A 5,135-nucleotide genomic window follows, 5' to 3' on the forward strand; every position below is an offset into this window, starting at 1 on the left:
AGCGCGATAGCAACACCAGACCTTTCTTGGAAGCTTCCAGGTGTCCCAGTGGGAATGGGGCACACTCAGCCCCTGATTTCAACAATTTATTAAGGTTGATTATTTAGGATATTTAACCGGAACATCCAATAGGAGATTCAGTTTCCCCAGTTACACGCCCCTGGCTCAACCCGTTGGAGTAAGTCCAGGGCCTTCTTTGTCCCAGTTTTTGTTATCACTGCTCACATTCACTCACTCTGGCTGCTCTGCACAAGAGATAAGCACAGAATGTACTCACAGGGTCTGTGGGCATTGGGATGTTCCAGCTTTAGGAGATCACTGCAGGAGCTGCAGCTGCATTGTCCTGCAGCCAGAGGTTCCTGTGCCAAGGGCTGGCAGTGATTCTGCCCCAGGCACTTCTCAGCCCCTTCCCAGCCCTGACTGATTGAAGCTCTCTGTGCCTCTGTGCTGTGCCCGGGCTGGCTGCAGGCAGTGCCCCAGCCCTGCTGGGCTGGGAGAAGAGCTGCTCAGAAAGAGAAATGTGCTTTTGAAGCTCTGCTTGGTTACCAGGATCACCCTCTGTGCCAGGAGCCCGGCCCAGCTCAGCAGCACAGACACAGCACAAGGACTTTAATGACCCTCTGGGGCTTTGTGCTCAGGCCCTGAACATCAGGCCCTGAGAGGGAGCTGCAGAAACCTCTCCAGAACTCCAAGTCAGACTCCAACTCCAAAGTTTCTCTGACTTTTAATGGGTCCCACTGAGGGACATGACTGAGAAAGTGTCCCCAGGCCCCAGGCAGAGCAGAGAACTGGAGGCACTGATGACAGGTGGGGACAAAGAGAAGCCAAAGTCTTGGTGCCCTGGGGCACAGCAGGGTCTGTGCCACCAAGGGCTGTGAGGAGACACCTTGTCCTGAGGCCATGGGGCCTCCTGGCACAGCCCCAGCCAGGCTGGGCACTGTCACCCCTTTGTCCTGCCCTCAGCATCCCCCCCTAGCCCACATCCCAGTGGCCTCAAGGATCTGCTGGAAGGAGTCCCTGGGGAGCCTTGGTCAGGAATGGCCCTGGGGGCTCCTTCATGCTCCCAGGGACTGCAGGTTGTTCAAAGGACTTTGGGCTTTCCTTTTGCCTTGGAGTCTCTGAGAGCTTTCTGCAATCACGGCCTCCAATCATCTACTTTAATTAGTCCCTGGAGAGGCTTTGTCAGGAGCAACACTCACTGGGGCTCATTAATGCTTCAAGGTACTTCAGTTCTTTTAAGGTACTTGGTGTTTCCCTTTTGATCCAGACTCAGTGAGAGGTTTGTGCAATCATGGCCCCAATTATCTGCTTTAATGAGTCCCTTGAGAGATTTGTACTGACACTCAGTGGAGCTCATTAATGCTTTGAGATACTCAAGGTTTTTAAGGTACTTTGGACTTTCCTTTCCACACTGAGAGGTTTTTGTGCCATTTTGAGTCTCTGAGAGGTTTTTGTGCCATCTCAGCCTCCAGTTCTCTCGTCCAAGGAGTCCATGAGGAGCCTGTGTTGGGGATGGACCTCAGTGGGACCCATTCATGCTTTGAGACTCCAACCACTTTGGGGCTTTCTTTTGACTTTGAGTCCTGGAAAGGTTTGTGCAATCTCCTCTCAGACCCTGAGGTTTCAGGGCTCAGCTCCAAATGCAACACGGGGCTCATTAGGATCAAGCAAGTCCTGACAAACCATGGCTCTGCCGTGATTTCCCTCTTGTCTGAGGCAATTAATCAGGAAGTTTCTGTAGTGATTTTTGTTCATAATTTTAAGATATCTTGGCCAATGCATCAATTAGTGGGGTGGGTTCAGTGTTGGCTAATTACCAGTGCACTCACTAGAATATACTTACTCATTTCCTGCTCTGAGGTTGGATTAGGAGAAAGGAAAAGTTTGCTTAAAACTTTAAATGGGTGTAAAGAAAAGTTTATTAACAGTAACTAAAAGAAAGAGTAATAGGAATCAGACAATTTTTTTCAGAACACTTCCTCTCTCCATACAACCTGACAATGTAAAGAGAAAAAACCTAAAATTTTCAGTCAGTTCACTACCTCTAGAATAGTCTTGCTTCAGTTAACTTAGCAGGAGTAGTTCCTCTTGTTAACGTTATTGACACTTCTCCACAAGAAAACAGTTATCTCATGGCTTTTCATTTCCACGAACAGCAGCTGCCCAGAAAAATCTGTAATTGTCAAGTCCCTCTCATTTTTTTCACAGCTTTTCCCACAGCTGTGTTTATGGGCCATGTTAACTTATGGGGTATTAGTTTCAAGATCAGCTATTTAAGAGCAAAGGTTCTCTTCATCTATGTCTGAAATCATCTTCATCTCTGGGAACAGAGGTCTTCCTCTTCTCTCCCTGGGGGCACAGGGTCTCATCACTCTTTTTTTTTCTTTTCAAACTTCTTATGGGATCACAGCTACTGCAACATTTGCTTACTTTAGCATGGAGGCCTTTGCTGAAACAAGTCATCTCCCCATACTTTTCAATGCATTATAGGGAAAAAGAGAGTCTGATGTATCAATGACATCCTTCTCCATAGCTTTACCAGAGGATTTCAGCCCCAGAATCAAGGCATCTCCTCACCCCTCCTATGTGGGACTCAACAACCTCTTCACTGACCTCAGTGGGTTCATGTTGCTCCTCTGTGTGCCTGCCCTGTGTCCTTTTCTCTCACTGGAGGCAGGATGGCAGCACTGGCAGAGTCAATATCTGCCCGGGGCTGCAGATGGTTCCGTGAGCCCGGCCGGGCTCGGTCCTTGCGGCCGGAGCTGTTTTCCCATGGAGGTTTCTGCAGCGGCTGCGCTGGGGCTGTGTCAGGCTGGGCCGCGCTGGGGCAGGGCCAGGATCTCAGCAGCCAGGCCAGAGCCCAGCAGCAGCACGGCCGGGGCCGATGGCTTCTCCTCCCCTGCCCGCTGGCTGCGGGCGAAGCCCAAGGGCGGCAGAGCCTCGGCCGAGCCGGCCCGGCCCGGGGCTGCTCCTGGGGCCCGGCGGATCCCGGCTGGGCCCGGGCTGGCGGCGGGGCAGGGCTCGGCAGCGGCCAGATGTCAGCACCCGCAGCCACGGCCCGGCCTCGGCCCCGCGGCCTCCCCTGCCCTGCCCGGCAGCCGATGGGGCCTGGCGGCTCCCTGGGAAGGGGCCCGGCCCCACGGCAGGAGCCGCCCGGCCCCACGGCCGAGACGGGGCTGGGCCGGCCTTGGCACCTCTTTGGGGCCGGAGGGGAGAGAGACCCAGCCAGGCTTTCTCATCTTCAACTTGGGTCTGCACAGAGGCGTCTGCAGTTTGCTTAGTGGTTTAACAGATTGTCAGCTCTCAAAGCTAATTACTGACTGTTTTTTTTGTCAGACATGGAAGAAACTGCTAGCAGCTTCTCTCAGGACATCACTTCTGTGATGCAAAACCACCACAGCAGCACAGAGCACAGAGCTCCTTTGTCCATAAACAGTGGTCATGTGCCCGAGGCCTCAGAACCCCTCCTTGGGAGATCTCTGGGCCCTCTCCAAGGTGTTTTCAAATGAAAACATTCAGCTCAGAGTCTAAGAAAATCACCAGAGGACAGGGCCAGCCTGACCTGCCTGTCCCGTCTACTTTTGTCTGGGAGCAAGTCTTGGATATACAGAATTTGGGAGGCCAAATTCTAATTTTGGCCATGGACCCTGGACATGAAGACCAATTCTTTTCCATAGGAATGAAGGAACAGAGCCCCAGTGCTTCAGGGGCAGATGAGAGGTGACCACCAGAGGCAAAGGCCAGCTAGAGCTGGCAGGTTATTTTCTGGGAGATACTCTTGCACACAGGAAAATTTTTAGGCAGAGTGTCAGTTTTGGCAATAGGCATCAGAAAAGGTGGAGAGTTCTTTTCCACAGCAAGGAAAGCACGGAGCCCCTGTGCTCCAGGAGCCTTGATGGTACTGGCAGATTTGGGCTGGAAGCAACCCTTGGGTATAGGGAAATTGGGAGGTGGAACCCCAGTTTTGGCCATTTCTGTGTAGATAAGAAGGAGGGCTCTTTTGCATAGGAAGGAAAACACAGAGCCTCAGTGTTTCAAACGCAGATGAGAGGCAGCCCCCAAGGGGCCAAGGGCAGCCAGACCTGTCTCTCCTGGCTGATTTCACTTGGGAGCAATCCTCGGATGTATGGAGTTTTGGAGGTGGAGTCCCAGTTTTGGCGATGACAGGATGAATGATTTTTGCCTATAGGAAAGAGAAGAGTAAAGTCCAAGTGTTCTGGATGAGAGGTGATCACCCTTAGGCCAAGCCAGCCAGACCTGTCTCTCCTAGCACCTTTCATCCAGGGGCTGTCCTTGGACATAGGGCATTTTGGAGGGGGAATCTCAGTTTTGGCTGTGGGTGCCTGGACAGGAAGATGAATTCTTTTCATTAGGAAGGAAAGCACAGAGGCCCAGTGTTTCACAGGCAGATGAGTGCCAGCCCTCAGAAAGCCAAGGCCAGCCAGACTTGTCTCCCCTGGCAGCTTTTGTCTGGGAGCTATCCTTAGATATAGAGAATTTTGGAGGCAGATCCTCAATTTTGGCCATGGGTGCCTGGTTGAGATAGATGTTTTTTCTCATAAGAAAGAAAAGCACATGGTCCCATGTTTGAAAGGCAGATTTGAGGTGGCCCCTGGGTGGCCAAGGAAGCCAGACCTGTCTGTCCTGGCAGATTTCATCTGGAAACAATCCTTGCAATATAAGGACATTTGGAGAAGAAATCCCGGGTTTGGCCCTGGGCCCCTGGAGGAGAAGGACAGTTCTCTCTCATAGGAATGAAAGCCCAGAGCTCCAGTGCTTCAGGGGCAGATGAGAAGCAGCCCTCGACATGCCAAGGTCAGCCAGACCTGTCAGGTGGTCCCCAGGAGGCCCAGACAGCCAGACCTGTCCATGTTCCCTTGGTTTCGTGGGACCCCACAGTGTCGCAATGGTCTCCTTGGTTCCATGAGGCTCCATAGTGTCACCGTGGTGTCCTTGGACCCACATTGTCACAACTGACCCACAGTTCCATGAGGTTCTGTAGTGCCACTGCAGCAGTCAGAGGCCCTGCAAGGCCTCCCTGGTGGTCACTCACCTAAGATAAGAAATGCCTGAGTCACAGTGACTGGAGCAAAGAAGCCCCTCTTCCACATTCAGACCCTTCTTATCTCTCTGTA

Source organism: Taeniopygia guttata, chromosome 16 (assembly GCF_048771995.1).
Source record: "Taeniopygia guttata chromosome 16, bTaeGut7.mat, whole genome shotgun sequence".
NCBI classification, from domain to species: domain Eukaryota; kingdom Metazoa; phylum Chordata; class Aves; order Passeriformes; family Estrildidae; genus Taeniopygia; species Taeniopygia guttata.